The sequence below is a fragment of the Colobus angolensis genome, unplaced genomic scaffold (assembly GCF_000951035.1).
Source record: "Colobus angolensis palliatus isolate OR3802 unplaced genomic scaffold, Cang.pa_1.0 Scaffold156, whole genome shotgun sequence".
NCBI classification, from domain to species: Eukaryota; Metazoa; Chordata; class Mammalia; order Primates; family Cercopithecidae; genus Colobus; species Colobus angolensis.
The window spans coordinates 1,267,101-1,278,824 of record NW_012114666.1 but is presented as its reverse complement, the minus strand read 5'-3'; positions in this window follow the sequence as shown (position 1 = coordinate 1,278,824).

Genomic DNA, 11,724 nt, shown 5'->3' with positions numbered 1-11,724 from the left:
CTGAGATACTGGGGGGAGGGGTGGAATGAAGAGGGGAGGAGAGCCCTGCAGGGGGCGCTGGGGGACCTTGTGGAGGAATGTATAAGGAGGGGAGGAGGGCCTGCAGGGGTTCTTGGGAGACCTGGGGGATGAATAGGAGGGGACCAGGGGAGGAGGGTCTGCAGGGGGCCCTGGAAGCCCCATCACGGGCAGGGGGTGGGGAATGGATAAGGTGGGGGGAGGGCCCGCAGGGGAGCGCTGGGAGAAGTTGGGGGGAATGGATAAGGAGTGGAGTGGGGCCTGCGAGGGGCGCTGAGACCTGGAGAGGAATGGATAAGGAGGGAGGAGGGCCTGCAGGGGGCGTTGGGAGACTTGGGCGGGGGTTGGGGGGAATGTAGAAGGAGGAAGGAGGGTCTGGAGGGGACGCTGGGGAACCTGGGGCGCGTGGCTCCGGAGGGGAGGAGGGCCCGCAGGGGGCGCTGGGAGACCTGGGCGGGGCGAGGGTAGGGAATGGATAAGGAGGGCAGGAGGGCCCTGCAGGGGGCGCTGGCAGATCTGGAGTTGGGGGAGGATAAGGAGGGGAAGTGGGAGAGGAGGGGGAAGGGGGTGCCTAGAGACTTGGGTGGGAAATGGACGTAGAGGAGACTGGGCCGGGAGAGACCTTACAAGGATTCCAAGAGATGGGTTGGGGTGGGCTGGACAGGGCAGGAGTGGAGGGTGAGGAGGGCCTTCTATGAGCCACGGAGACCTGAGCAGGGGCTAGGTGGGGGCTGGGAATGTGCAGGAAAGGAGACGTGGAAGGAGGGGGAGATAGGGCGGCAGGGATGATGGAGATTGACAGGGACCCCAGACGTGGGGGTCGGGAAATGGGGATGGAAATAAATGGAAAAAAAGAGGCTTCGTGGTGGGAAAGGGGAGGAACTCCGAGGGCTCCGGGGCACTGAGGTGTGCAGAGTTGCCGAATCCTGAGTACCCTCGAGGGAGCAGAGGAAGCTCGAGGAACGAGGAAGAGAGGGGACGACGAGGGCAAAAAAGGGAGAACGTAGGCAGGTGTGGAGGACGATCGTCCGAGGGAGAAGACGGGGTTGTTGAGCAGAGAAAGGGCAGGAATGTGGGGGCTGGAAAGGGAGAGGAGACAGCAGATGGAGCAGGGGTGCTTCAGAATTCACACGTACTTCCCAGGAGCTCACTTAGGGCAGGTGGGAGGGTGGGGGATGTGGAGGGTGGGGGATGTGGAGGGGCGGCAACACTGAACGGGCTGAAGCCCACTGAACTGTTCACTCTAAAGTGGTTCATTTTGTTATGTGTGTTTTCACTTCAATCAATTACTTTTAATGGAAATTCATATCGATGGTCTCCAGAAGAAGTCGAGTTGACACCTGCAACCAGATTTAAAAAATGCAAATTTGGAGCCAACGAGTAAATGAAATAATTTGTACCTCACTGATTTCTTTTAAGGCACAGCTTACAACGTTCCAGGAAACTGTTCTTATTTGTTTTCACTTTTGTTTCAAAATCTTAATGGCATTTTGTTTGCAGATTGTGAATAAATATTTGTATGCTGCAAAAAGCAAATCCAAAACCAACAGCTCAAAGGAGAAAATGTGGCAAACAGGAGATTGGAGATTGGTCCCCAAAACTCCTGGAGTGACGAAAATTGACCTGGATGAAGAAATGACTTTCTCTTGGCCTTCTTTTGTTTAAACATATCTTCCAATCCCGGGGATGGATTTCCCTCCCATCCATAGCCAGAGAACTTTCTGTATCCATCAAAATGCTTTCTATATGTTTGCCCGCTTTCCACAGCTCCTTCTTTGTCATTTGCAAATAATATATAATCAAATATTATTTTTATTTTCAATAGTATAAAAGATAGAATTAAATTCAGCTTTGAAAGACACCCATGTGCCAGTGGTAATGCATTTGCCAGTGACTTTCTTGGCTCTCTAGTTTCTGCATGGTGTCTGGGGTTTCTGTCACAGTGTATGTACTCTACAAAGAAAATAAATATTTGAAGGTCACTGGGAAAATAGTGTGCTATAATGACTTACTTTAAATCATTTAAATTAGTTTTTCTGCTTGAGCAATCAGCACCTATTTAGTGCCTTCTTGGGTAATTTTGCATGATGGCTGTGACACTCATGCTGCTAGGAAGTTTTTCCAGAGTTTGTATTATAGAATCATGTTTAGAAAATTTCAAATACAAATTTAAAAGTCATTTTTTAAAAGGAGATATAAAGCCAGTGGGAGGCGGGATAGAGAAAGGGGAAACTGAGTTAGATTTGAAGGGGACAAAGGGACTTAGAAAGAGATGGAAGGGGAGGGATGAAGAGGAGGAGAGAGGGCCAAGCAGGCAGGGGAGACAGGCCTGCAGTTGCTAAACTTCGCTCCTGCCCTGCATTCTTGTATAATATTTGCGGGGAGGCACTCCAAGCCAGACCTGCTGGATTTCCTACTCATAGGCCTGTGTGGCCCAAGAAACTGTTTAGAAAAGTAGGAGGTAGAATCCTATTTGTACCCTGAGTGTGTGGAGCAGTTTCTACCGGGTAAACCTTCTATCTCTGTTTTTTAGGGGATCAAGATAGACTGCAAGGCAAGGTGTTTGCATTTAGTCTCACGTAAAAAGAACAGTGGACTCCTGGGCCCACACCCTCCTTGTCAAGTCTCAATTCCTCAGATGGGCTTCAGTTCCCCCTTTAACCAATGCCTTGCGCCTGTCCAGCCTTTTCATCTACAGAGTTCTGTCTCTGTTCCATCCAGACTCATCTCCTCCTTATCCCCAGGGGCTGTGCTAGAAGTGGATGTAAGGGGACAGAGTGTGTCTTGTTCCTTGCATCCAAAACCTGCTGAGACCCAGGCCCTCCTCGTAGCAAATGCCATTCGGTCTCTTAACAGATGCCCAGGTGTGGTGACGGGCCAGCCATGGGTTCCTCCAGTGCCTGCTGTGGAGCTCGGTCACTTGCCTCCTCCAGGTGATAATGCTATTTATTATGCCTTTTGTGCCTGATGTTTGGGGATTTCCATGTAGTGGACAGGTGAGCTTTGCTCTCCCAGCTGCCAGCTGGCTGTAGCGCATGTATTTTGCAGGTGGTATTGCTTTGTGGCGGGTCTACATGATCAGTTTATCAGGCAATGTGCTCAAAGGAAAGGAAGGCCTTGCAAAGTATGTGGCACAGGTAGGGGCTATACACACATTACTGTGTCCCCCCAAATTCATAGGAAGTCCCAACCCCCAGTGCCTGGGGGTACAAAATGTCACAATATTTAGAGGTAGGAGCTTTAAAGAGGTAATTGAGTTTGAACAAAGGCCTTTGGGGGCAGTAGGGGTGGGGGAGAACTAAGCCACCTGACTGTATTAGTGCCTCCAAAGTGGTGATTATTGAAATGATGGCGAGAGGATGGGGCCCCAGTGCTAGCTGGCTGAGGTCCTTATAAGAAAAGACACCAGGGAAGTGCACACACACAGGAAAGGCTGCGTGAGAGCAGCAAGAAGATGGCTTTATGCAAGTCAAGAACGGGGCCTCGGGAGAACCAAACTTGCCAACACCTTGCTCTTGTACTTCCAGCCTCCAGAACTATGAGAAATAAATATCTGTTTTCTTAGCCATTTACTCTGTGGTGTTTTGTTACAGCAGCTGTAGCACACCAGTGCAGGTACACACCAGGACAGGCTCACATCAGTGCAGGCTCACACCAATTCAGGCACACACCAGTGTAAGCTCACACTAATGCAGGCTCACATCAGCGCAGGCACACACCAGGACAGGCTCACACCAGTGCAGGCTCACACCAGGATAGGCTCACACCAGGATAAGCTCACACCAGTGCAGGCTCACACCAGTGCAGGCACACACCAGTGCAGGCACACACCAGGATAAGCTCACACCAGTGCAGGCTCACACCAGTGCAGGCACACACCAGGATAGGCTCACACCAGTGCAGGCTCACACCAGTGCAGGCTCACACCAGTGCAGGCACACGCCAGGATAGGCTCACACCAGTGCAGGCTCACACCAGTGCAGGGTCGCACCAATGCAGGCTCACACCACGCAAATGGGACCGAGTATGGGAGGCTGTGCTACTGCGTGGCTGCTGAAAGCAAATGTTGGAACATGTTCCCCTTAGCCCTTTGGGCTAAGAATTATCCCCAGTGTGTGTGCCTGACTGGGTGGGCATGGAGACAGATGAGCTCTAGAGCATTATGTGAAACTGCCATAGTTTCAAATAGAGAGGGATAAATCAGAAATGTAAAAATATTTTGAAAAAAATTCTATGAGGCACCAGTGGACGAGACAGGCCATTGAGTACTGTCATTGTCTTTAAAAAATTCCGTGTTCACTGGTTTCAAAGTAAGTGTCATGAGGTTTATAACTTAGTTGTTCCCTGGCTCCTCTAAGTTGACTGTAAAATCTTTATGAGGCACTTGGTATGCACATAAGTATTTGAAGTACCCAAGGGATAAAAGAGCTCGATAATGAAATGGTGAGTGAAGGCTGGAATTGCCCTAAAGTCTGGGTAAGAAGGGGGCCTCCAGCTGAGTATGCCAAGCCTGTGACATGAGTTATCTCTCAAATCTTCCAGAAAGCCCTATGAGGGGGCAGTATCATAATACCCTTTTCACAGAGAAAGAAATAGAAAGGTTAAGAAACTTGCTCAAGGCCGGGCATGGTGGCTCACACCTGCAATCCCAGTGCTTTGGGAGGCTGAGGCCAGAGGATCACTCGAGGACAAGAGTTTGAGACCAGCCTGGGCAACATAGCAAGACCCTGTCTCTACAAAAACAAAAACAAACAAACAAAAAAAGTAAGAAATAAAAGCTTGCTCAAGTGGTGGAAACAGTGATTCAGAGATCTTTGTCTTAAATACTTTATAATTTGCTATTTATTATGCTTCTTGTTAATTTCCACATGGGAAATTATATATATGTATATATTTTTAAATGTATATTATATATACTTATATATTAAATACACATTTCTACATATGTTCCCTATATATGTACTACATAATATATATGGTAAGAAAGCTGAACATGGGTAGGGATCTTTGTGAGTTTTATTAACTGTTGAATCCAAAGTGCCTGGGACAGGATCCTTGACAACAATTTGTGGAATAACTGAGTATTGGAGTCCATTGGTCTTTGCCCACTCTTTTTTACAGCCTCTCTGGCATACATGAAGGGTGAATCTGGGTTTTTTTATCCCACAGCCTTACACAAGTAAATGTCATGATGTGTTTTCTCTTGTTGTTCTGCAGTGATATTTGCCCGGACAATTTAATGAAGTCTCTGACCTCTTCATTTTAAGAAACCTTTCAAGAACTTTTTACTTCATTCGATAGCTGTCTATTCATGCCATAGGTATTTATAACGAACTGTGATATCTATATTGTGGAGAAACGGGGTGCTCAGAAGGCTTTTCTTTTCTTTTTCTTTTGAAATGGAGTCTCGCTCTGTTGCCCAGGCTGGAGTGCAGTGGCATGATCTTGGCTTACTGCAACCTCCACCTCCTGGTTTCAAGTGATTCTCCTGCCTCAGCCTCCCAAGTAGCTGGGATTACAGGTGCATGCCACCATGCCCAGGTAATTTTTGTATTTTTAGTAGAGACGTGGGGTCTCATCATTTTGGCCAGGCTGGTCTTGAACTCCTGACCTCAAGTGATCCACCTACCTCAGCCTCCCAAAGTGCTGGAATTACAGGCATGAGCCACTGCACCCGGCCCAGAAGTCTTTTCTGAAATGTAATCTGGTGCCCAGAATTTCCAGCTTTGACACTTTATGTGTCAGTTCCCCTAGATATACTATGGACCTGCATTAAGGCAAAGAGAATTTAACACATAACAGGCCAGGAAATAGGTCTTAGTATTAAGATATATTAACACTGCCTCAACTGCATGCGTTAGCATAAACAGCTCAATTCTCAGGAAAAACAGCTGGAAGTGGGTTGCTACCTTGTCAAATGGCAGAACTAGAGGGTAGACACCAAGTTTTTCTTCTGCACAGTTGATTCTTCTGTGTTTATTTATCATTCACTCTGAAGCCTGACCAGCAGCTCAAATGTAAACTATTATTTCATCCACGCTTACGTGGTGTCTGGCTCCTCTAAGTGTTATAAAGATAATTTGTACCACAAAAGTACATAAACAAGTTTAGCTCTCTTTCACCTGATTTCAACCAATGAATGGCAAAGGAGTGTCCATTTCAGAACATGTCAGTTAACCTGTTGGGCAAATGTTGTTTATATACAGAGCACTATACTTTGAACTTTGATATGAACACAGAGAGGGTGTACCCTTATTGAACAAGCAGTTCAGCTTTGCTCATGGAATTGGCCACAGATGTGAGCAGTTTTGGGACACGTGAGGCCCAAGAGAGAATTTTTAAGATTGTTTGTGAAGAGGAAGAGGTGGAGTAAAGAACGGTTATGTACAAGTGTGCCAGGTGTTCTGGAACCTTCCAGAACTTTATCATTAAAACCTCTTCCTTCTCCTACTTATTCATGAAGAAGCATTTGGTAAATAAGCAAATAAAAGCTTTATAACCTTCCTGCCTTCCCTCCTTGGATTGCAGGTGTGAGCCACCCTGCCTGGCCTTGAGCAAGCTTCTTAACCTTTCTATTTCTTTCTCCATGAAAAGAGGATTATGATACTGCCCCCCATAGGACTTTCTGGAATATTTGAGAAGTAACTCATGTCATGTGCTTAGTATACTCAACTGGAGGTCTCCTTCCTGCCCACATTAAATGGGGTCTGAAAGCAAGCATCTTGGGGGAGAAGAATCTGGAAAGTGCATTTTAACCCATAAATGGTCATTTGGGTGGTGGATGGTGAAGGGGCTGATGTGAAGGACGACTTTTTCTCTCTTGCATAATTGCTTTAAAAAGTACACATTAATAGTGCAAAGAGAAAGGTAAGAATCTTGAGATAGGAAGATTATCCTGGATTCTTCAGGTGGGCCTAATGTCATTCCAAGGGTTGATAAAATGGAGGCAGGAGAATCCGAGTCAGAAGGAGATGTGAAAAGGAAGCAGAGAGACAGAGAGCGGAAGATCAGAGGCTGCTGGTTTTGAGATGGAGGAAGGGGCCACAAGCCAAGGAATGGTGGTGGCCTCTAGAAGCTGGAAAAGGCAAAGAAAGAGAGTTTCCCTTAGAGCCTCCAAAAGGGACACCACTCTGCTCACCCATTTTAGCCTCCTGACCTCCAAGACTTTAAGCCACTCAGTCTGTGGTCATTTATTAGAGCACCTGGGGGAAACTGGTACAGGAGTTCCCTGCATCCAACATGCCCCACACCTCTGCTTCTCCCTCCTCACAGCTACCCCCTCATGCTGGTGCTGCTTTTGGTTTCTCCTCCTGGCTTCTCAAGAAGAGATGGGGGAACCCAGGCACAGTCCTTGGATCTTTTGTCTCCCTGCACTCTCCCTTGGGGATCTCACCCAGTTTCAGTGTTTTCAGTGAACTGTGTATGCATGACGGCTTCCCCTCTCCAATGGGGACTGCTTCCCTGACTCTAGACGCGGGGACCCATCTGCCCCCCCATCATCCTTGTCGAAGTGTCTAATGGGCAAATGAGGCTTGTCCAAAGCAGAACATTTGCTCCCTCCACTGGAATGCTGTTTTACCTAGTCTTCCCATCGCAGCTAATGGGGATCCTTCTAGATGCACTGGCTGAACACCTTAGAGGTTCCTCTTTCTCTCACAGCTGAATCTATTCCATCAGCAAATGCATCTACCTCAACAGTGTCTACAGAATCTGGCCACCTCTCCTTACCACCAGGCCCCCACCCTGATCCATCTATCATGCCATCACTCCAAACCCCACCACTCCAAACGCCACCACGCCCAACGCCACTATGCCCAGGCAGGACCCTTCCATGGTGCCCTTCTCTCAGACATCACAGTGGGTTACCCTGTCTTCCACCTGCTCCCACATCGTGGCCTCTTGCTGTTGCTCAGACACCCCACGCTGACTGTCACCCCAGGGACTTTGCATTTGTTGTTTCTTCTGTGGGGATGCTCTTTCCCCCAGTAGCAATATTTGTTTTTTCACTTTCTGCAAATCTTTGTTCAACTGCTCTGTCTCCGAGGTCTTCTCAGTCCTCCCTATTAAAAACTACAAGCACAGGAGGATTGCTTGAGCCCAGGAGGTCGAGGCTGCAGTGAACTATGATTGTGTCACTGAACTCTGGTCTGGGCAACAGAATGAGACCCTGTCTCAAAAAATAAAAAAAAATTTAAAAATTGCAACCCCAGTTTTCCTTGTCTCCTTTATTTTCCCCAGGATTAAAAGTTGCTGGGGCCAAGCACAGTGGTTCACTTTTGTAATCCCAGCACTTTGGGAGGCTGAGGTGAGCAGATTACTTGAGCCCATGAGTTGACCATCCTGGGCAACATAGCAAAACTCCATCTCTACCAAAAAAAAAAAAAAGCAAAAATTATCTGGGTGTAATGACACATGCCTATATTCCAGCTACTTGGGAGGCTGATGTGGGAGAATGGCTTGAGCCGGGGAGACAGAGGCTGCAGTGAACCGTGATGACATCACTGCATTCCAACCTGGGTGAAAGAGTAAGACCTTGTCTCAAAAAAAAAAAAAAAAAAAAAAGTTGCTGGTATCTCCTCCAAAAAATTGGGTGCTTGTGGTCTGCTATGGGTAAATGTAATCAAAATGTACAACGTGCCTGCCCTAGGACAAGGCAAGGGTTCCTTCTGCTGTGGTTCTCTCCTCAATACCAGATCAGTGCACAGCACATGCCAGTCAATCAACAGATGTCTGTTGAATGAATGAACATGAAAGTATAATTGTGCAATAAGTTTACCTGGTTCTAAGAGCTGTGTATTCAAAATAAATTTGCAGTGAGTTTGGTTTATTTCTAAGATTAGTTGTCTATATTTAAGTTTAACATAATATGCACCTTAGCACTTCTTTAACAGCTCTATTTGTAGAAATTATAAAGGCTACTTACTGTAATAAAACAATATAAAACAGAATCCCCAAACTGAAGCTGAAAATATATTCATGGTTTACCTTTCCTGCTCAAATTACCTCTGGCTTCTTCTTGATACAGGTTCCAAAATATATTTTCTCCAGAATTAAAATTCAGAATCATTGACCTAGACAGGGAAGGGACAATTTTCATTTGGAACAAGGGCTACATTTAGGTCAATGAGAGAAGTCATGGGAAGAGACTGCTTTGTCTTCCATATGCTGAGGGGCTCCTCCTCAATTCTGGGTCTTCAGGGCTGCCCTGGGGAGAGGCTGACCAAGTATCTGCAAAGGGAAGGAAGGAAAAAAGGACAGAGCATGTTGGCAGTGAACAAGCAGCCCACCATGGGTCAGAGGGAGGCTGGAGAAGGCAGGTAAAGCAGGACTCCCAAAGGGTGCGGCTCCAGCCAGAAACACACTCTCAGAGCCAGGGACCAAGGGAGAGGCACGCTCTCAGAGCCAGGTACCAGGAGAGAGGACGTTGTTTGCTGCAGCTTGCCCCATTCTTCTCTTGACAGCAGAACTGTCCTGATTCAGGAAATCACCTTGACAGTTTACTTGAGGGTGGAAGGAAAGACCCTGATCAAGACACAAAGGAAGAAAGCCAAAGGACTCCGCGTTAGGAAGGGAGAACTCCTCATTTTTGCTTTTTGTTGTTTGTGTGTATGATTTCAAAGAGGTGGGACATGAAAAGAGCAGAGAGGAAATGGGGAAAGAGGATGACCAAACCATCCTGCAAAATGGCCAAAATATTGTTTAAAGATGTATCTTACTAAAGGACCGGTTGTACTTGTCTTCTTCAAGCTGTCAGCATGCTCTGCGGCACTCTCAAAAGCCTTGGGGGGTGGTTTCTTGTGTGTGTGCTTGTGGTGTGGTGTAGCAAAGAGGCTGGTTCCTGACAGAGCAGGAGCACCGTCATCTCGGACAAACACCGCCACTTTAAGTTCCAACTCCCTTTCTAGCCTCATGTATTTCAAGGAAATCACTTCTCTTCTAACTACAAGTAGCCAGAAAGACTAGACAGTAAAACACGGATAAGACAGCTCGGGCCCAGAGGGGAGGTGGAGGAAACTCTCTTGGGTAACTGTCAAACTTTACCCTCATACCATGGGCCCCAGTAAAACAGTGGGCCTTAATAAGCACATTCCTTTCCCTTCAGGTGCACTAAGATAGGGAATGTAAAAGCAGACTCAGGGGGTATGCCTGCAGCTGCAGAAAGATGTATGGGAACAGACACACAACTCTCCCTCCCAGATAAGCACAACAAAGAGACACAGAAGCAGTCCAAGCCTCTGAAAAACTCTCCCACCCTATATCCTTAAAAACTTTTAGTCTGTAAGAAAGTATGTCTCTGACCTAACATGGCCAGATGCCCCTCTCAGGTTTGTTTTCTCTAAAATAATCCTGTCTTGACAGTCAAGCTACCTTTCGTGTTTCTTTCCTCTTTCTTTGATTCTTACAGTTCCCTGTTCGTGGAGTGCATGCAGGGCAGGACAGCATTTTGGGAAGGGGAGACTAATCAGCACACAGAATCAACCCAGAGTGGGGAGCTTGGGCACGATGTCTACAACTGGTTTTTTGAAAAAACACAAGCTTTTGTGTTGTGTTTTGTTTTGAAAATAATTATAGATTCACAGGATATTGCAAAAACAAAAACAAAAACAAAACGAAACAAAACAAAAACAAAAAGTATGCAGGGAAGTTCCATGTATCCTTCCCTCAATTTCTCCTAATGGGCACTCCTTATGTGTTATTGTACAATATCAAAGCCAGGAAACTGACATTGGCAGAATCCAGAGTTTGTTTAGACTTTCACCAATTTTCCCTGCACGTGTGTGTGTGTGTGTGTGTGTCTATCACATGTGAAACCACCATAATCAGGATGCAAAACAGCCAATTAGCACATGGATCCCTTAAGCTACCCATTTATAGCCACATCCACCCTCTTCCTTCACCCCACCCAGATGACTGTAAGAATTTAACCCTTTGGGAACTGGCAGAAGTCTTGGGAAGGACATTGGCATTTTCCACAAGGCTTGTGTGGGAGGTTCATGCCTATCTTATCTGGATATGAAGGGCTATCTGGGTTGCTGTACTGTAATGCTGAAACTATGCTGATAATACTGAAAAGGACATTTATTGATTTTAATCCTGAATAGCTCACACTCCAAAGTCCTTTCGTTTCACAAAAGCAGTGGTGCCCAACCCCTTTCTGCATTGGTAGATGGTCTCTGGTGAGGGGCAGGATGATGTACAGGAGCCATGCTGAGTCTGGGTCCTTGAGCATAAGGGGTATCCATAGATAGGGAGAAGAAGGCATCAAGGAGGTGGTGAAGCATGGGGGGGTTCATCTTTTTCATCAGCCCCAAATTCTACTCAGTGCAGTGATACTGATTGCATAAATGAGATATCACAGGTTCCTACATTGAATAAATGATATATTTTAAAACCTAGGACAAAAGTTGCAGAGTGATTTGCCTGCAGGAACCAGGCAAGTCAATGACTTTGGCAACTGGAGAGGGACAGGTGTCCTCTGTCCCAGGTAAGTTCTGATTTTCAAACAGTGGCAATTAATTAATAGAAATTTCAAATTCTCTCGTCAACCAGACAAAATATATGTGTGAACTAGTTTTGGTCACTGCCAGCTGGTGACCTTTATCCTGGATATTTCTTCACTGATTTCCTTCCTTTCCTTCCTTTCCTTCCCTTCCTTCCCTTCCTTCCCTTCCTTCCCTTCCCTCCTTCCTTCCTTCCTTCCTTCCT